The sequence below is a fragment of the Pseudophryne corroboree genome, chromosome 8 (genome assembly GCF_028390025.1).
Source record: "Pseudophryne corroboree isolate aPseCor3 chromosome 8, aPseCor3.hap2, whole genome shotgun sequence".
Classification (NCBI taxonomy): Eukaryota; Metazoa; Chordata; class Amphibia; order Anura; family Myobatrachidae; genus Pseudophryne; species Pseudophryne corroboree.
Window position 1 is genome coordinate 201,177,532 of NC_086451.1, and position 22,331 is coordinate 201,199,862.

At 46.1% G+C, this 22,331-nt stretch overlaps 1 protein-coding gene across 2 annotated transcripts in view; it reads right to left on the reverse strand.

The window, feature by feature from the left end:
* The window catches only part of MID2 (midline 2), a 907,753-nt gene that overhangs the window by 558,765 nt on the left and 326,657 nt on the right, over positions 1–22,331 (reverse strand). The gene's annotated exons all lie outside the window — the stretch shown is intronic.

Sequence of the window (22,331 nt, forward strand, 5' to 3'; positions counted from 1 at the left end):
TAGTGCAGCTAATACACACTGCACCAGGTAGAACCTCCTATACACTTTGCGCCAGGCACAGCACTGAGACACATTGCCTAGCCACAGACGCCTAGCGGGAACACTACATGACATGCCCCCCAGCAGTGCCAGCTACACGTGACATGCCCCCCAGCAGTGCCAGCTACATAAATGGCCACACAGTGCCAGATATGCACCCACAGTTCAGATACATAAATGCCCCCAAAGTGCCAGATACATAAGTGCCTCCACAGTGCAGATATGCCCCCCACAGTGCCAGATACATGATGCCCCCGCAGTGCCAGATACATAAGTGCCCACACAGTGCCAGATATAAAAATGCCCACACAGTGCCAGATATGTCCCCACTGTGCCATATATAAAAATGCCCGCACAGTGCCAGATATGCCACCACAGGGCCAGATACATAAATCCCCCCAGTGCCAGATACATAAATGCCCACATATTGCCAGATGCATAAGTGCCCACACAGTGCCAGATGCATTATTGCCCCCCACAGTGTCAGATACATTAATGCCCCCAGTGCCAGATATGCCCCCACAGTGCCATATACATAATGCCCCCACAGTGCAGCTATGCCCCCACAGTGCCAGAAACATAATGCCCCCACAGTGCAGCTATGCCCCCACAGTGCCAGATATATAATGCCCCCACAGTGCAGATATGCCCCCACAGTGCCAGATATATAATGCCCCCACAGTGCAGATATGCCCCCACAGTGCCAGATACATAATGCCCCCACAGTGCAGATATGCCCCCACAGTGCCAGAAACATAATGCCCCCACAGTGCAGCTATGCCCCCACAGTGCCAGATATATAATGCCCCCACAGTGCAGATATGCCCCCACAGTGCCAGATACATAATGCCCCCACAGTGCAGATATGCCCCCACAGTGCAAGAAACATAATGCCCCCACAGTGCAGCTATGCCCCCACAGTGCCAGATATATAATGCCCCCACAGTGCAGATATGCCCCCACAGTGCCAGATATATAATGCCCCCACAGTGCAGATATGCCCCCACAGTGCCAGATATATAATGCCCCCACAGTGCAGATATGCCCCCACAGTGCAAGAAACAATGCCCCCACAGTGCAGCTATGCCCCCACAGTGCCAGATATATAATGCCCCCACAGTGCAGATATGCCCCCACAGTGCCAGATATATAATGCCCCCACAGTGCAGATATGCCCCCACAGTGCAAGAATCAATGCCCCCACAGTGCAGCTATGCCCCCACAGTGCCAGATATATAATGCCCCCACAGTGCAGATATGCCCCCACAGTGCCAGATATATAATGCCCCCACAGTGCAGATATGCCCCCACAGTGCCAGATATATAATGCCCCCACAGTGCAGATATGCCCCCACATGAATAAACATAATGCCCCCACAGTGCCAGATATATAATGCCCCCACAGTGCAGATTTTAACTTGCATGGCATTGTCACTGCGGACTGCGGTGCTGGGAGCCGGGAGGGGGAGTACTGCTGTGGGCCCAGGCAGGCAGGCAGGCGGGCGGGCGGCTGGACGGATGAACGATTCCGTCTGCGCTGCGCGGCGCCGGCGTCTAACGTCAGACGCCGGCGCCGCACAGCGCGCTGCGCGCACACACACACAGTTTGAAGGCTGGCTCCAGGCAGGAATATGGCGGCCGCAGCGTGCGGCGCCTTAAAAGAGTGGCGCCCCGCGCGGCCGCTCCAGTCGAACATGCCTGGAGCCGGCCCTGACTAAGACACATGAAGTCAGTCCCATAGGGGCCGTCTGTTGCATGCGAGTGAATATGGGTCAATACTGTCCACTGAGCCCTATCCTTTGAACAAACTATTGTTGCACAAGTATATCTCATGCAATCACCTACACAGGAGGACACGGTGCAGCTACAGATGATTGTATATGGTAAATCACATACAATTTTTGTTTTCTCCTTTTCATTATGTTTCTGTTATATGGTTCAGTTTCACTAAATTGGATGTAATATAACTTAAAGCTATTTTTTTACCGGAAGCAGTTAGTTTCTGGGCTGTCGGGATCCAATACTGATTCCATTTTTACTTACGACAATCTAGAAAATTAATTATATATGACTGGATAAGAAGATATTATATTTCAGTATAGTTTTTTAGGCAATAACACTGCAGCACAAATAAATACCTCCCAACAGGACTGTCTCTATTCAAGGGCCCTGTCACACTGTCACAATCAGGACTGAATTATCCCAATTGCCAGCCTCTTGGGGAGGTATGTCCGTTCACTGCTCATTTGCATAGGTCTCTCTGTTAGGCAGACACACCCATTACATAATGTGGCCACACCCCCTGTCCTGGTCAGCTATACAGCAATATTGCAAGGTCCGGTGATTACCTTAACACATTTAGCTGCAGAAATCACTTATGACTCCAAGCTGAAAGTGATCACAGTCCTAAGTTGTATTGCACTGCATAGCTACACTTCTGAGTAGAGCACTCAACAGTTTAGCTCAGGGCCGTTTCTACCATCCATGTACAAGTGGCAGCACCACCGCAAACAATTATATTATTACATAGGTCTATCAATATATAGGGGTATTATATCTGATGATAATCTAGGAGTCCTTGTGCAATAGTAATCTTTTTTTATCTCATGAATGTAACAGTGGCAGCTTGTGTAAATGGCCATGTGCTGCCGTTCTAATGCTGCAGGCAGAACACTTTTCTGTGTATTACTCCACCACTCTCAAATCAGGACAGTTGGGAGCCATGGTTTCAGTTGCCGGGACTTTCATCCATGGCCCAGACAGCTGAGGGGGCCCAGCTGCCGGCAGAGTTAATTGCTAATTAATCACTCTCACAACACAGGACAAGTGTGGACTGGAGAGTGATATGAATGACTAATTGCGCAGCTAGCTGAGCTATGAGTCATTAATTACTCTCCAAAGAAACATAGGGGTATTTCTGCTGTGGGGTACACTGGGCTCCAAAAGGATTAACATTGGGGTGTAGATTAGGATTTTGATCCGAGGCACCAACAGGCTCAAAGCTTTGACTGTTCCCAAGATGCACAGTGCCACCTCCTCTATAACCCCGCCTCCGTGCACAGAAGCTCAGTTTGTAAGTTGGTGCCATGCAGTAAGCAGGCAATCAACAGGGGGGCTGCCATTGCAGCCCATATTATAGCTTATTCAGAAGAAAACAAGAAGGAGGAAACCTACTTCTGATCGCTCTAGCGTGGCCCAGACGGCACTGGTTCTCCGATCTACAGGGCCTCTCGCTAGATCGTACCCTTCTACTTCCACAATGACCAGATCTCCTCATTCAGGGCCCTTGTGTTTACCAGGACTTGGCCCGTCTGGCTTTGACGGCGTGGCTCTTGATGCTTTCGTCCTGAGGGCCAAGGGTTTTTCTGAGGCGGTTGTTCAAATTATGTTGAGGGCCCGTAAGCCGGCTTCTGCTCGGATTTACCATAGGGTCTGGAATGCTTACTTTACTTGGTGTGCGTCTTACAATCATGACGTTTTCAAGTTTAGCACGGCCAAACTGTTGGCCTTCCTACAACAGGGCCTGGACTTAGGCCTTCGTCTGGCCTCCCTCAAGGTTCACATTTCTACCTTGTCAGTTTGGTTTCAGAGAAAGATTGCTGCCCTACCTGATGTTCATACATTCACTCAGGGTGTGTTGCGGATTCAGCCTCCTTTTGTACCTCCTGTGGCCCCTTGGGATCTGTTGGTGGTGCTGGAGGCCTTGCAAGGGTCCCCGTTTGAACCTCTTGCATCTGCTGACCTTAATTGGCTTTCCCTTAAGGTGCTGTTTTTGCTGGCTATTGCTTCAGCTAGAAGGGTCTTGGACTTGGGTGCTTTATCCTGTAAGTCTCCCCATTTGATTTTTCACCGTGACTGGGCGGTTTTTAGAACGTGACCGGGTTATTTACCCAAGGTGGTTTCTTCCTTCCACCTTAACCAGGAGATTGTGGTTCCGGCCTTCAATTATACTGAGTTGTATTCCAAAGAGCGGTCTTTGGATGTGGTACGGGCTCTCCATATCTATGTGAAGAGAACATCCTCCATTAGGAAATCTGATTCTCTGTTTGTGCTGTTTGGTTTTCACAAATGTGGTTGGCCTGCTTCCAAGCAGACCCTGGCTAGATGGATTAGAATGGTGATTGCACATGCTTATGTACAGGCTGGTCGTCCAGCTCCTGCTACCATCATATCCCATTCTACTCGGTTGGTTGGACCTTCTTGGGTGGCCCACCGTGGTGCGACCCTTGAACAATTGTGCAAGGTGGCTACGTGGTCCTCAGTGAACACGTTCATAAGGTTCTATGCCTTCAATACTTCCGCCTCCCAGGATGCTTCCTTTGGACGCCGGGTTTTTGTGCCCGCTACAGTGCATCCCATCCCGTAAGGAACTGCTTTAGGACATCCCCAATGTTAATGCTTGTGGAGCCCAGTGTACCCCGCAGCAGAAAACAAGATTTATGGTAAGAACTTACCGTTGTGAAATCTCTTTCTGCAAGGTACACTGGGCTCCACAAGGCACCCACCCTGACGCACTTAGCTTCTTTGGGTTGGTGTGGAAAAAACTGCTGACACCCTCTCCTGTGGTGAGTGTGTGGTGTAATTGGCTACGAGCGATTGTCGTCTCTAGTACCTGCTACTGCATTGGGCTGGTTAACAAAACCGGGCTCCTGTGCACAGAGGCGGGGTTATAGAGGAGGCGGCGCTGTTCATCTTGGAAACAGTCAAAGCTTTGAGCCTGTTGGTGCCTTGGATCAAGATCCTACTCTACACCTCAATGTTAATCCTTGTGGAGCCCAGTGTATCTCGCAGAAAGAGATTTAACAACGGTAAATTCTTACCATAAATCTCGTTATTCAATAAGTGTCGGATCCATTCCGACATGCATTTGTCAGAATGGATCCGACAAGGGCTATTAAGTGAATGGCCAAATCCGACTGTCGGATTTGGCCATTTCCTGGTGTGCTGCTGCTATCAGTGGCTGCCCGGTGCGCTGACAGCAGCAGCGGGGGGAGCTGACAGTGGCTGGCGGAGATAGCTGCGGGGGGCGGCAGAGGGAGCTGACAGCGGCGGGCGAAGATGACAGCTGCGGGCGGCAGAAGGAGCTGACAGCGGTGGCCGGCAGGAGGATATGTCTGCGGCTGCAGGGGGAGGCGCTGCCAGGAGTAAGGAGCCTGGCCAGAGGGACGCCCTGCTCAATCCGACTTTTTTTAAAGTCAGATTGGGATTGTCGAAAGGGGGCTATTTCCGATTTGGTCCCGTTTCCGACAGAAGCATGCGGATCGGCGCCTATTCCGCCTACCCACGTGCTTTCCGACAATTCGGGAATTCCCGACTTGTCAGAAAAAAAAACTGCTCTCTTTAAATAGGTCGGAACCCCTTCCTACAGAAATATGTCGGAAGCTGCTGTCTTTCCGACAAGACGGCAGCTTCCGACAGCTACTGAATACAGTTCATAGTGTGAGTCACTCACACTATCATTTAAGATACTAAACCTCTGAGTTTTCTGATTGCTGTGCTGGCATCTACTGATGCAAGTAGCAGACATAGGGGAGCAGGCTGGGTGCCGGCTAGATCGGATCTCCTCCCCTTCTCCTCTACTGTTGCTGGGGAATGGGAGCTAACTTGAGACACCACACTCTGTAAGTCTCATCCCCGGCGCGAAGAGAGGAACAGCCTTATTCTGTCATGGATGAACTGGCATTGCCAAGAGAAGTCTGTCACTATCATGACCACCATGGTTCCTGACAAGCTATCATGGAGATACAGATGGAGCACAGTTCAAGTATTTTGCGCTTTTTCTAGGTTTCTGCTGCTGCTATGGGTCTGCTGCTACTAACCACTTGCCTGGTATGGTCGCATCAGTTGCGACCATGCCTGCAAGTGTTCTATCTGACCTGGACGCACAGGATGCGACCAGTCAGATATAGAGTGTTAGCAGCGGCAGGGAACGGAAACTTCCCTCAGCTGCTGCTGTCAGAGGGACCGGAAGGTCCCTCTGCCTCGCTGCACTCTCCCCAAGTGTTTGCCGTGCTACCGATCAATGCTGATCAGTCAGGATCACCCTCCCCCAGTGGCTGTAGACAATAGCAGCCGCTGGGGAGTGTAAATTAACCCTCCCAAGCCACCCCCAGACCCCCCATGTATACCTGGAGGCTGTCCCAACTTTCAAAATGAAAACCGCAATGGTTGGGATGTTTCCAATGTTACGATGGTCGCAATGTTCCCAATCGATGTTTCGGTGTTTGAAAAAATTATTTTAAAAAAAAATGTTTTATTTTTTTTTAACGAAAATAATTTTGGATAGGCTTAAATTCATGTTCTTCACCTAATTCACTCATAAAAAAACACGACAATTTCGGAGCGGTTTTTGGCAAAATAAATCTTCAGTCAAGTGGTTAATATCCCAACTTTATTGCAGTTTGATGAGGAGAGTCACTGAAGTCCATACAAGCAGCAAGGGCTCCTGCTTGCAAGCCTTTAACATATGTTCAAAGAGGTGTCTCGTAGTCAAATATTTACAGCCAGGGTGAGAAGACATGAACCCTGCACTTTTCATTAGGATTTCAATAGTAAGTAAAAGTGGAACATATACTGCAAAAAAAGTCAGAGCTATCAATCTTATAGTGAAAAAAAAAACAAATATTTTTTTTATTATCAAGTTTCAAAATGGAAAATACACTGATTTGTGTTTGTGGTGACAGAAAAGTGATATGCCCATTTCACCCATGATTTGAGGTCACTAATGGGTGTCTCCCAGAACCATTAAGGCCATATTATGGACAAGGCGGTACAGATGCTATAGATAGCTAATGTAATTGCAGCTACACAGTGCACACACATGGCACTGCAGGGTCATACTGAGAAAAACTGAGTCAATTCTCACATGAGGCTTAGCAACCGGCAACCAGAATGGTAAGCTGTGGGGGTTGAAGGGAGTGGGAGGTGAGGAGGGTACTGTGAGGGGGTGGTGCAGAAAGTCATTTTGCTGCAGCCCAGAGCGTTTCAATATGAGCTCTTAGGCAGCTTCTATATAGGTAGTTGCTAAATCCTAGTGGGCTAAAGGACCTTTCACTCCCAGGGGGAGGAACAAGGCCGGGGGCTTGCAGTTTCACTATCCACGCCACCACTGGTTGCCTTTAGTAACCAAGTGGTGAGCAAAGCAAGCACGCGAGAGTCCATTTTGGTCCCTTCTTCCTACCTTGCTCCTCCCCCTTTCCTGCCCTGTCATGTGACAGGTCATTTAGCCCACTTGAATTTAGACCTAACACTTCTATATACAGTGGGCAAAAAAAGTATTTGGACAGCCACCGATTGTGCAAGTTGACCTACTTAAAAAGATGAGAGAGGGCTGCAATTTCGATCATAGGTACACTTCAACTGTGAGAGACAGAATCTGAAGAAAAAAAACTAGGAAATCACATTGTATGATTTTTAAATTATTTATTTGTATATTCTTGCGGAAAATAAATATTTTGACAATCAAAAAGTTTAACTCAATTCTTTGTAATATAACCTCGGTTGGCAATTACAGAGTCAAACAATTCCTGTAGTTCTTGACCAGGTTTACACACACTGTAGCAGGTGTTTGGCCCACTTTTCCATGCAGATCTTCTGTAGATCTGTCATGTTTTGGGGCTGTCGCCGGGCAACACGGACTTTCAACTCCTTCCACAGATTTTCTATTGGGTTGAGGTCTGGAGACTGGCTATGCCACTCCAGGACCTTGAAATGCTTCTTACGGAGCCACTCCTTAGTTGCCTGGGTGGTGTGTTTGGGATCATTGTCATGCTGGAAGACCCAGCCACGTCCCATCTTCAATGCTCTTACTGAGGGAAGGAGGTTTTTGCCCAAAATCTCATGATACATGGCCCCATTCATCCTCTCCTTAATAAGGATCAGTTGTCCTGTCCCCTTTGCAGAAAAGCAGCCCCAAAGCATGATGTTTCTACCCCCATGCTTCACAGTGGGTATGGTGTTCTTGGGATGCCATTTATCATTCTTCTCCCTCCAAACATGGCGAGTGGAGTTTATACCAAAAAGTTTGATTTTGCTCTCATCTGACCACATTACATTCTCCCAATCCTCCTCTGGATCATCCAGATGGTCACTGGGAAACATTAGATGGGCCTGGACATGTTCTGGCTTAAGCAGGGGTACCTTTCGGGCGCTGCAGGATTTCAATCCATGATGATGTAGTGTGTTACTAATGGTAACTTTTGTGACTGTGGCCCCAGCTCTCTTAAGGTCATTGACCAGGTCCTCCCGTGTAGATCTGGACTGATTCCTCACCGTTCTCAAGATCATTGATACCCCACGAGGTGAGATCTTGCATGGAGCTCCAGGTCAAGGGAGATTGTCAGTGATCTTGTATTTCTTCCATTTTTTAATAATTGCGCCAACAGTTGATCTCACCAAGCTTCTTGCCTATTGTCGAGTAGCTCAACCCAGCCTTGTGCAGCTCTACAATTTTGTCCCTGGTGTCCTTAGACAGCTCTCTGGTCTTGGCCATGGTGGAGAGGTAGCAATCTGACTGTTTGAGGGTGTGGACAGGTGTCTTTTATACAGATAACCAGTTCAAACAGGTGCCATTAATACAGGTAAAGAGTGGAGGATAGAAGAGCTTCTTAAAGAAGAAGCAACAGGTCTGTGAGTCAGAAATCTTGCTGCTTGGTAGGTGTCCAAATATTTATTTTCCACAAGAATATACAAGTAAATTGTTGAAAAATCATACAATGTGATTTCCTGTTTGTTTAGTTTTTTTTTTTTCCAGATTCTGTCTCTCGCAGTTGAAGTGTACCTATGATGGAAATAACAGCCCTCTCTCATCTTTTTAAGTGGGTCAACTTGCACAATCGGTGGCTGTCCAAATACTTTTTTGCCCCACTGTATGTGCAGGTGTAGTAATGGAGAAAGGACAAGAGCAGGGGTTTGTGCTTGCTGAGGGTGATGATGAAGAGGGAGAGGGCTGTCTGTTCTGGCAGTCCCCCACAATTTCAGCTTTATGCTGAATATTTCAAACAACTCAATATTTTCAAAAAGGTGATTTAGATGTGAATGACAATTTCAATGGGAGGATTTATTAGAATGAGATACAGGCAGCTCAGTTATGACCATTGAAGTGTGAATAAACATGTCTTAAACACATGACTCTTTAGATGATAACACGTGTTACAAATTATTCTGCAAAATACTTGCTGTTGGGTTACATACACTATGTGCAGATTCAGCTATTTTTTTACATAAATTTATAAGACTAATATGCCTAATGCAATACTTTCAATATGAAAAAGAATACATGCAAAAATAATGTTTGATGTACTTTGAATAAAGCAGCATTCGTCAGGTACACTGTATTCCGCTTACATTACCATAAAATTGTCTTATCAGCTTAATTAGTTTCATGGTTTTGGGGAATTTATTTTGCTATTATCCTAACAATAGGCGAGTAGAGAGTTAAGATTTCAACACATTTTCCACAATTTAGAAAACATAAAAAAGCACAAATATGCAAATATTTTATCATTCTGCCATATTATTGTATACTGCTTCACAACTCATGTTCCTGCAAACCGTACTTAGTATATGCTGTAGGCTACAGGCACCCTAGTTTTTCTCGCTATACTTCATTGGGATGTAAATGGATTTGTCACTTTGGAAGCCAGGGGTCGAGAAAGGACTAAAGAGAGAGGCGCCCATTTCAGCTATTAGATCCAAGCGCAAGAACACTGAACACAGAAACACATCAACAGGAGTGAGGAGTTGAAGGATGGAAGAGAAGGGACTGGTATAAAATATGAACAGCATTTACACCAGTGGAGGGCAGCACAGAGCATGACAACATACTACACAAGAAGCTACACTACACTGAACCTTATAAAGAAAGTACCTACACAACCAGAGCTGGCCTTAGGCATAGGCAAACTAGGCAAATGCCTAGGGCATTTGGTATGCCTAGACGCACAAACAGCTTCTGCTGATTAAAATGATATACGGCATGCTTATATTCTGTGTGTCTCTGCGGCTGTATCTGCATATGAAATGCTACGTTGCAGTGTATTCCTGGAAATCACTGTAACGTAGCATTTTGTATACAGATACAGTCACAGTCGCACACAGAATATTGGCATGCCGCATATCATTTTAAACAGCAGAAGCTGCTTGTGCATTATAGCCACACAGTAATGCAAATAAGATGCATTTTCATATAAAAAGGCACCCAACATTAGCAGAGCTGCCAGCTGACTAACGCCAGGCATCTCCTGTTCCATGGTGTATTGAGGCAAGATGTATGAGGACACATCTGTATCCAAACAGAGGCAGCGGTCACAGTGTTAGCGGCCATGTGAGTGATGCGTGCGTGTGGGTTGGTTGTGCAGTAGTGTTCGGCATATGTGTAAGGGGCATTATGTGTGTGAATAAAGTTGCACTAGTGTGTGGCATAATTTGAATTGGGGGTACTATTGTGTGGCCATGCCCATTCCCAACAAGAGCAGACCCCTTTTTGGACTGTGCGCCAAATGCCAATTAAAATATAGGTGGTAGGAGCACCAAAATGAGGACTGTTATGGGTGAGTGGTGATGGTGCTGGGAAAGGGGTGCATGGTGAGAGGCAGAACTAGCGGCGGTGCTAGGGGGCACCAGCCAAAATCTTGCCTAGGGCAACATATTGGTTAGGGCCGGCCCTGTACACAACACATAGGAAATCAGAGTGAATGCTGTACTACAATGCCCATGCCAGCAGCTGTCTGCTAATTAATGATCTGTAACTGCCTATTCTCCAAAGATAAGCTTGGGCTCAGGTAGATTGTAGATTTTTCAACCCTCTCAGAACCACTGATTACTTAACAAGCTTTACCTGTTTCTAGTTAGTGGCCACTCAAGAGGAAGCAGTAACCTATATAATCCCAGCAGGTTTCCGTTTGCCATACCTTTATATCTTGAGTATTGTGGGTTGTAGTCAGGGGTGGATTGGGATGGAAAACCAGCCGGTAAATTTATGGAAGCAGACCCAATGGGGGTGTGGTCTGAGGAGGGGGGTAAGGTCTGTTGAGGGGGGCGGGATTCCTCCTCATAGGGCCTCATTGTATGCCTTTCATCTTTTGCTGGGAACTATAAGTAAAATTTTGTAGAAGTGGTCCGACATGGGCAGCATCAGAGGTATAACATACTGTGTAGCCATGGCAGCATCGCTGGATGGCTGAGTTACTGTACTGCAGAGATGAAAGAACAGAATGAATGGGTACAATGCTGAGTGCGGTGAGCTGCCTGTCATATGGCGGGTGAGGCTACATGGCAACACACAAAACAGGACCCACAGACACGTCGGCCTACCAGGAATCTTCCTGGTGAGCCCTATGGCCAAACCGCCCCTGGTTGTAGTAGTGATCTCCCCTTATTTCTACTTATGTAATTAAAAGGCTTGTCATCCCTGGCCCAGTGTCAGAAATAACCCTCCTTGCCTCCCCTTATGAAATGTTATTCACAAAGTCCAGTTCCACTTCTTAATGGAAACTGAGTACATTCCATAATTTCTTCTTCTACCTCCCCTTTTGTCCTCTGGATGCCATGGTATCTTTATGTAACGGAAGGTGAGGGGTCAAAACTTATTACGTATACCTCTTGGTCTGATCCCCTTCAGTTTAGCTTAAATGAAGTTGGGGAATATTCAAATCCTTGATTCTGGTACCGATTTTATATCACCATTTTTCCTGCTATTGATACTTATGCCCTTATTTATCAATGAGAGATATATTTTACTGTGAGTGATAAATTGCACCAGCCAATCCGCGCCTAACTGTGATTTTTCAAACACAGGGGCAGATGTATTAACCTGGAGAAGGCATAAGGAAGTGATAAAGCAGTGATAAACGCAAGGTGATAACGCACCAGCCAATCAGCTCCAATATGTAAATTAACAGTTAGGATCTGATTGGCTGGTGCATTATCAAACAAAAATGAGACAGCGCTACCAACCTTGGTTTTGAGATTTAGGTTTATCTTTTTATAGTATACATGCACAAAGATGACAAAGACAAAAAATATTAAATATAAACAAAAAGATACCGGCCAGTATCACACTAATATGATTAATAGATTAAAATTTAATCATAAAATACAATTCTTAATTAATTGCACCTATTTAAAAGAATTATTTTTATAGTATTAGCTTATCATTCAATAATGGTGCCAATAATAATTCATACATAAAATTGCCCTCGCATATTAATGACAAGGATATATAACTCTGGACTTTATAATGAAGAGTGCTGTACTAACAGTCCCGGTAATTAGCACAATGAATTAATATGCCCCAATGAGCAAGCATATATTCCCTTATCCAGGCAGCCTTTCAATCATCCATGTATGGCGAGGTTAGTATTATTATGTAGCCACACACGATTCTCTTAGCCCAAATAGAAGAAGCAGTCCTGTGAGACTTGCAAGAAATAACAGCCAATTGCCAGGAATAGAAGCAGAGTTAGTAGATTAGGTTAGCCCCTGTTTTGCATTAATCCAGGATTAGAGCACATTTTGCCAAAGCACTCAAAATAGATGTTATCCTTTCTGGCTGCACAAGCTAGCAGCATATGATTCTTGGGGTCACCAAAGCTTCACAGCACTCATAACCCTGTGCACTGGGGTATGAGTGATAACAGTTCACCGGCCGGTAAATGAAAGTTGTGAGCCACACACCCGATATTGCAGGGGGTGAGAGACTGTCTCTTAACTCACAGTACTTGTCTTTATCCCTCTCAAACGCGTTTCTCCGCCTCAGGGTCCGTTTTCAGCGGCTTCATCAGTGCACAGGGTTATGAGTGCTGTGAAGCTTTGGTGACCCCAAGAATCATATGCTGCTAGCTTGTGCAGCCAGAAAGGATAACATCTATTTTGAGTGCTTTGGCAAAATGTGCTCTAATCCTGGATTAATGCAAAACAGGGGCTAACCTAATCTACTAACTCTGCTTCTATTCCTGGCAATTGGCTGTTATTTCTTGCAAGTCTCACAGGACTGCTTCTTCTATTTGGGCTAAGAGAATCGTGTGTGGCTACATAATAATACTAACCTCGCCATACATGGATGATTGAAAGGCTGCCTGGATAAGGGAATATATGCTTGCTCATTGGGGCAAATTAATTCATTGTGCTAATTACCGGGACTGTTAGTACAGCACTCTTCATTATAAAGTCCAGAGTTATATATCCTTGTCATTAATTTGCGAGGGCAATTTTATGTATGAATTATTATTGGCACCATTATTGAATGATAAGCTAATACTATAAAAATAATTATTTTAAATAGAGGTGCAATTAATTAAGAATTGTATTTTATGATTAAATTTTAATCTATTAATCATATTAGTGTGATACTGGCCGGTATCTTTTTGTTTATATTTAATATTTTTTTTCTTTGTCATCTTTGTGCATGTATACTATAAAAAGATAAACCTAAATCTCAAAACCAAGGTTGGTAGCGCTGTCTCATTTTTGTTTGTATATTCTTCCTTGGAGGGTTTTTGGATCATCCCTCAGAGTTCAGCTGCTCTCACTCTGGTTAGTGATTAGCGCCAGGTGCACTTCCATTTCCTTGTTTTTGGTGCATTATCACCTTGCACTTATCACTGGTTTATCACTTCCTTATGCCTTCTCCAGGCTTAATACATCTGCCTCACAGTCTGTAACATGGCAGTTAGGAGCCGATTGGCTAGTGCAATTTATCACTCACAGTTAAATCTATCACTCATTGATAAATAAGGGCATCAGTTTTACTCATTTACTATGTGATTTGCACCTCATCAATTTTATATGTCTGTTTTACGACTGCAATTGTGTGATTTTTTTTTCTAATGTATTGTCTCAAAATGTTTTACAATGTTTTTCCCTACCTTTTACCCTTTCTTCCTTTCTGTACCCCCCTTTTTGAAAAACTAAAATTCTCAATAAAAACTATTGCTTGTCATTAAATCACATCTCGATTATCTGCCTGCACTGGCCTTTACTTGCTTCAGATTCCTTTCAATCTGGCAAGTGGCCTCCTTCCTTATACCAAGAGGCATATTTATCATAATGTTATGTAACCCTGCTACACTGCTAACAGCAATGGCTCCTACTTACATATTTTTGCACCTGCACAATGAATCCAGCAGGAGCCAGGATCTGCACATGTGCAGACGCCATGGTACGAATGCGCATGAGCAAACCCATCGGCTTCTAACTGCATCAGCTGCAGGAAGCCAGCTCTTTGACGATTGTAGCCCAGTATGGCAGTCGCAGAGGGAGGAAACACCTCCTAATGGGACTGCCTTGTGTGTCTGTGACTGGCAGGTAGGACTTCCAGTAGTAAGATTTTGGCAGTCACAGTGAAGCCAGTGTAGTCATGGACTGCATCTGGCTTCACTGACACTAATCGGGGTGGCGGATTTTACTTAGGATAGGTAAAATCCTCCACTGCCTGCTATGTAGTAATAATGTTTTTCATAAAGGGTAGGGGGAAGGGGTTTCGACTTCTGCACAAGTGGGTATCAGAATACCCTTGCATAAATCCCTAGCTGCTTATGTTGATAGACAATTAAATCCACAAGAGAGGGGGTGCCGCCCAAGACAATAATATTAGGAATCTACAAAACAAAAGAGCAGGATTGTCTTTTTGGTTTGTGCACTAAGAGAAAACGAAGAAATATGTATTTGTGTTATTCTAATCTTTTTTTTTTAAATAACTTTTATTTCGTATTTATTAAAAAAACCTGTTGTGTGAAATATCAAAGAACATACAATTATAACAATAATAAATGTGATGATTAAAAATTATTTTCCTCTGACTCACTGTATATTTCTTATATAAGTCTTATTGTTATTATTGATTGTTTAGTATGGTTCATGGGTGCTGTATTAATCTTCCAAATGTTTCATAAGGGGGGGGGCGGGGGGGGTTGATTTTGGTTGTATAGTATATTGTGCATTCCTGAGATATATGGGTTACTTGTTTATGTCACCTCCTGTTATACAGACATAGAGTGTGTGTGTGTGTGTGTATATATATATATATATATATATATATATATATATATATATATATATATATATATATATTTGATATGTCTGCCGACAGTGGTAATATCTATTGTAAGTATATAATTTATTGGTATGTTATCACCTTATGATTTTCAATAGCTTTGAATATTGCTTTACACCATGACTAGTACACAGACCATGTAATAATGCCTTTCAGCGTATTGCAATACTCATCAATGTTTGTCTGTCAAATATGAACGTATATCCAGTCACACCTTGTTATACAGACAGAGTATTATTATTATTTTTTTAAACACATTTTATTGGGTGGATCATAAAAAGATTACATTGGTAACAGAACACCCGGACAATGTGGGTGTTTAATGAACAAACGTAGTTACAATAAAGTGTTACAACAGCAAAATTGATCCTTTTTTTGTTTTTGTTTTCCCCTAATTTTTAGAGGTTAAAGTTAAGACATATGCGGTGGGGAACTCTCGGCAACGGAGTGGCCTTCCGTCATAGAGAGTCAGCAGATGCAATGAGAAGAAAAGAATACTCAGAGAACGAGTAGAAGGGGACAGGAAAGCAGATGAGGCTGAACGCCTCCAATCAGAGAAAGAAGAGGGGGGAGTAAGAGGGGGTAGGGGGGTGGCCCTCTGGGGCAGGAGGTGGCTTGGACCGTGGCGTACCGCGTCAGGTTACAAATGGGGAGGAGGCCCGTTGTAGGTTTAGCCACGGGGACCATACTTTGTCAAATTGTTTCGAGGTGTTACGTATGACTGCGGTCATATATTCCATTTTGTGGACATACCATATCCGAGAGATTATCACCGGCATTGGTGAGGGGGTCGGGTTCTTCCAGTCTGTGGCAATTTGGCATGTCATTGCCGAAATCACATGTCGGAATAGTTTGTTTTGGTGTCTATTGAGGGTAGGAAGAGTCATGGGGAGCAAGAAGTATTGGGGGTCAGGGGGGATGGAGATGTCAAATAAGCGCGATAGCAATGTAATGAGTTCACCCCATATTTTATGAATTTTGGGGCATGCCCACCATATGTGTAGAAACGAGCCACTGTCTGTGCAACCCCTCCAGCATCCATCTGGAGTGTCTGGGAACATAGTATGTAGACGGGCAGGGACATAGTACCAACGGTAGAGTAATTTATAGACGTTTTCCTTAATTCTCACACAGATAGAGCTGGAAGCCGCATTGTCCCATATATCTACCCAGTCCTCGTTGTCTATAGTTACTCCTAGTTCCTTTTCCCATGCCGACTCGTGAGGGGCCAGGGGTGGGTTGGGGTGGTCATCAAGTAAGGTGTAAATATCTGATATGAGGCCTTTAGTATCAGTGCGTTTCCAGCTAATGTATTCGAAGGGGGATAAGTGTCTGTGGAGAAGGGTAGTGGTAATGGTGGAGTGGAAGTGTCTGATTTGCAGATATCGGAAGAAGTCTGAAGAGGGGATTACTGTTCCTTCCCGTATATCCGCGAATTGTGGGAAAGTAGCATCGGAAGTGATATCGTTAACATATAGTATACCGCTCGAGCGCCAAGATGTATGCGAGGCTTTACACATGCCTGGAGGGAAGGCTGGGTTATGAAATAACGGGATTAGCGGGGACGGGTATGGGGCCAAGCTGAACCGTCTATTTGTCAGGTCCCACGTTGCTAATGAACGACTTACTACGGGGTGCGAGAGGGCCGCGCGCGGGCGCTGGCTCCTGTGGAGCCACAATAGGGAGGATAATGTAGCTAGGCCCATCTCCTCTGCCTCTATCCCCACCCAGACCTTTCGTGTCCCGCCCTCGTTACACCATTGTGCGCATTGAGCCAGTTGTGCAGCATAAAAGTATTTCTTAAAGTCCGGAATACCCAGGCCTCCGCCTCTGGAGGGGCGTTGGAGCAGTTTAAGTCGAACGCGGGGACGTTTATGGTTCCAGATAAAAAGGGAGGATTGGCGTTGCAGGGTCTTGAACACGTAGGTAGGAACATAAATCGGGAGGGTCTGAAAAAAATACAAAACTCGGGGGAGCACGCTCATCTTGACGGAGTTGATTCTGCCTGTCCATGATATAAAGTAACTGGACCATTCCACCAAATCCTCCTTGATTGTCTGCAATAAACGGGGATAATTTGCTTGGAAGAGTTGGTGGTGATGGTGGGTCAGGTACACACCGAGGTATTTGATTTTCTTTGTAAACCAGTTACAGGGGAGGATAGTTTGAAGGTCTTGTTTGAGAGCTGCTGGGATAAAAAAATTGAGGACCTCTGTTTTGTTAACATTTATTTGATATCCCGAGAACTGGGAGTATAAGCTGATCTCAGATAAGAGAGCGGGGAGAGATTGTGCTGGGTCTGTGAGGGATATCACGACATCGTCGGCATATAACGCTATCTTGTGTTCGGATAGGCCTGTGGAAATTCCGTGGATAGTATTGTTATTACGGATTCTTGCTGCTCGGGGCTCCATAACTAGTGCGAAGATTAAAGGGGAGAGGGGGCATCCCTGCCTGGTACCGTTGGTAATCCCAAAACTGGAGGAGGAGACACCGTTAACCATAACCTGGGCCGATGGGGAGCGATAAAGCGCTCTGATCCCTTCCAAAAATTTTCCGGAGAATCCCATTTTGTCAAGGACTGCAAAGGCAAAAGACCACGATATACGGTCGAAGGCCTTTTCCGCGTCGAGAGCCAGAATGAGAGAGGGAGATTTCCTTTTTTGAATTGAGTATATTAGATCTATGGCCCTTCTAGTGTTATCAGGTGCCTGGCGTCCTGGGATGAAGCCGACCTGGTCCGGATGGACCAGCCCGGGCATCAAGGGACCCAGACGGTTAGCTAATATTTTCGTGTATATCTTCAGGTCGACATTCAATAGTGAGATCGGTCTGTAATTTAGGCAACTAGTCGGATCTTTGTCGGGCTTTGGGATTACCACTATGTCGGCCCGGGTCGTCTCCGGCAGAAAGGAGGCTCCCTCGAGAATACCGTTAAATAGGGAGGTTAGGTGTGTCAGCTCCTTCGCGAAGAGTTTATAATATTGGGCTGTGAAACCATCCGGACCCGGAGCGGCCGACGAGCGCATAGATCTTATGGCGGCTATTGTCTCCTCCTCCGAGATTCGATTATTAAGGGCTTCTAACTGAGTGTCCGATAGGGTTGGGAGGGGGGTATCAGACAAGTATGAGCGTACTCCCCCAGACTCGTCAGGAGACTGCCGGGGTGGGCCAGGTAGGTTGTAAAGAGAGCTATAAAACAGACGAAAGTCTTCGGCCATCACTTCAGGGTCATATGTATAGGTTCCCCTTTGTGACGAATACAATTTATCTATTGCGCCCAACGCTTGCTTGCGACGTAGTTTGTTGGCCAGTAGGGAATCTATTGTATCCATTTTATCATAAAAGCGTTGTTGCAGTTTCCTAAGGATTAGTGCCGCGCGATTGGAAAGAAGGGTGTTCAGTTGCCCCCGGAGGGAATCTATCTGGGTGAGCAGGGAAGGACTGGGGGATGCTTTATGTTTGGATAGTAAGGTGGCTATTTCTGATTCGAGGGAGGATATCTCCTGCGCTGCTTTTTTCCTAAGTGCTGACGATTTTGCCAGTAAGGCGCCGCAAATCGTGGCTTTATGGGCTTCCCAAAGAACGTTGAGTGAGATGTCGGGGGACGTATTTTCGGTGAAGTAGTGTGTGATTGCTAGTCTAGTTTCCTCTAGTGCTGAGGGGTGTTGTAGAAGCGAGTCGTCCAGACGCCATTTATATCTCCTACGCGGTGCGCGGTAAATATCTATAAGGAGATAGACCCCAGCGTGGTCCGTCCATGACAGAGGTGTGATGCCCGTGTCCGTAATCAGTGGCACGAGGGCAGAGGAGATGTGGATCATATCGATCCTGGAGTAGTGTTGGTGTGGAGCTGAAAAATGCGTGAAATCTTTGGTGTGAGGGTGTTGGGAGCGCCAGGTGTCACAGAGGCCGTGGTGTTTCATGATGGCGGTGAGTGTGTGGGAGGCCCGAGGAAGGGTCGTTATAGAGGCGTGAAGCGGAGGGCCGGATCTATCTAGCAACGGGTCAATTATGGTGTTAAAATCGCCACCCATAATAATGCTTCCCTGTGCTTCTCGTGATAAGCGTTTAGAGAGAGAGTCAAAGAACAGAGACTGGTCTTGGTTGGGGGCATAAGTGGAGACCAGAGTGAGAACCATAGAGTGGAGGGTACCCATTACCATGAGGAACCGTCCTTCTGGGTCTGTCACTGTCCTAGAGTGAGTAAACGGGATGTTACGGCGAACTAAGATGGCCACACCCCGTTTTTTACAGTCTGCCGAGGCGAAGTAGGACTGGGAGAACCATTTGCCCTTAAGCTGGGTGTGGGGACCGGTGAGGTGTGTTTCCTGGAGAAATGCTATGTCGACTTTCTCATGTCTGCAGGCGCTTAGGAACATGGTACGTTTCCTAGGGGAATTTAGGCCATTTACATTGGCCGAGAATATTTTAAGGGACATGGCTATTTACGTAGGGGAGTATGGCATGTTGCCCAATATGGTCCAGTAGCGTACCATTTGCGCCAGGAGAGGGCCACCCCTCCGGGCCAAGCAAGAAAAGGAGCGGGAAGGTCAAGCAGAGGCCACATGAAAAGAGAGAGAAGGAAGAACATAGAGAAGAAGAAGAGATACCCCAAACGGGGAAACATCCCTGAGGTTGTGGGTCCCATTCGGGGGCCGCCAGGGAAAAAGCACTGCATCATTAACATTGTAAGCAACAATAAGGGATTATGGGGGGGTAACCAATGTACCATGTGGGAGGGTGTAGGGTGCCCAGGCCACAAGGGTTGAGAATGGCTATGGCCGTTTTCAGCTACATCGGACATATTACAATATAGGACATTGAGAACTGTGTCCAGACAACAAAAACTTAAACATAAATTCAAGAAAGGGAGGGGTGAGGGGGGAGAAGGAGGGGGTTGGGGAAGGGGAGAAGAGGGAGAGGGGGGAAAAAAAAAAGGGGGGAGGGGGGGGACAAAAAAATTAGGGGGATGGATGGGAATACCACAGGGGTGCAAACAAGTATAACTTAATTATAACAGTAATAACAGAGGATAGTTACGACACTGGCATATGGATGGAGGTCGAATCCTCCACAGCTCTGGCTCAGATCGCGGTGCGGAGATGTTGCATCAACACTTCGCACGCAATCCACAGCGGGGGGCTTCCCAGGTCAGGGAGGGTCTTTGTCCATATTGCGTTGTCGAGTCACCCTGGTCCAGTCGGGAAGGGGTGGCTGAGGGTGCGGTGATTTAGATGAATTCGCCATGTCGACTACGGATGATGCTGGGAGGAGATCTAACTTTGCCAGCAGTTCCTGTCCTTGGTTTAAGGTCTTGACTGAGTGAACAAAGTTATTGACCGAGACGTGAAGTTGAAAGGGGAATCCCCGTCTGTATCTGATCTGGTGCTGACGGAGGACTCGGGTGACCGGCTGGAGGTCCCGCCGTTTCTGGATCGTGGAGGGGGCCAGGTCCTGATAAATCTGCAGTTGCATACCCTTAAACAGGATCTCCGATGAATCTCGAACGGAGGACAAAATTTTCTCTTTCGAACAGAAATAATGGAAACGGACAATCACATCCCTGGGCGGTTGGGCGGGAGACGGTTTTGCACGGAGTGCTCTATGTGCCCTGTCACAGAGGCACTCTTCGTCCGTGATGTCTGGTACTACGTGTGTGAAGAATTCTCTCAGAAATGACGGCAGTGATGGTCCGAGGACCGATTCTGGAATGCCGCGTATGCGTAGATTATTTCTAAGCGAGCGATTTTCTTGGTCCTCTTGTCGCTCTTTGAGGGTCTCCATTTCCTCGTGTAATCTAGTGAGCTCGCTGTCAAGGCGGTGTTGGGAGCGGCAGAGATCGTCCGTCTTCGTTTCCAATGCGTCCGTTCGATTGCCGAGGGCTGTAAGGTCCGATTTAAAATCAGCTATAGCGTTCGAGAGTTCCTGCTTGAATGCAGATTGTACCCCCTCTAGGAGGCTCGACATGACTGCTTGTATCTGAGGGTCGATACCTGCCTCTGAGGAACACGGAGAAGGGGGGGAGCCTGCGGACATGTTGGGGTTCTGCGGGCCCTTAGATTTTGAGCCATGAAGTTAGTCGGGACTTGTGTTGCTTTTTTATTTTTGGACATAGTGGCATATATGTACAAAAAAGGGGGGGGATAACGGTGGGGGTGTAAAAAAAAAAAGGGAATGAAAAATTATTGACGAAGGGACACAGTTCAGGGTCCGTATAGTGAGCGGATAGTCCGGGGAGGTCAGGTCGCTGTTTTTTAGCTTCACTCCGGTCTCCTACGTGACTGGTGGGATAAGTAGTGGATGCTCCAGGGATCGTGGAGGGAGGTGTCAGAGCAGGTTCGTAGAAGTTGATCGGTATTCAGGATTATGACGTGTTCCTGACTTCTGTTATTGTATATCAAATAGCTCACCGTAGCGGCCTTCAGAGGGGGGTGAATTTGTCATCTTCAGGTGATCCAGCCGCGGAGTTGGGGATGATGTGCTAGAGTGTTATAGATAGAGTCCAGCTACTTAATTATGGCACTGGTAGTATTTTATTATTTTGCGTTAACTTATCTTGAGAATGGGTCGGGGATGTGTGGATCCGAGTGTCTTAACGCAGAGGCCGTGACTCCTCCAGGTGCCAACTCCGCAGTCGGGGTAGATCGCAGCTTAACCTTTCATCTTATGGCCCTGGCACACACGGCGGGAATTAAAGCACTTTCATGGTTGTCGCCACTGCGGGCAGTAATGCGGGCAGAATCTGTAAACCCGCAGGGGTGAAGAGTGTGTGGTATAGTGCGGCTTATCTTCACCCTGGCGGGGTGCCAGAAAGAAAAATGGCGGCACTGGGCTCTTGTCACAGGATTTTATGGAGCAGGGGTGCAGATCAGGGATGGCTGCTGTGACAGCAGCAGGTACTCACAACATTCCAGGTGGACTGGACCCTGAAGATAATTCAGCCTGTGTGATGTGTTATAAAGCCTTTCAGGGCTGCCTGCAGGAGTGCACAGCTTTCTCCAGCCTGTGTCCCAGGGATCCAAGATCCAGACAGAGTATTATTATTACATTTTATTTATAAGGCGCCACATGTGTTTCGCAGCGCCGTACAAAGGACAATACAGGGGACAAAACATAGCATTACAGTAAATAAATAACAGAAATAGAGTACAGGTAACAGAGCACCACACGTTCTCAAGACATAATACAGCTAAGATGTAAGTATTGATGGAGTGATCATCGTACTACTAGAGGCTGG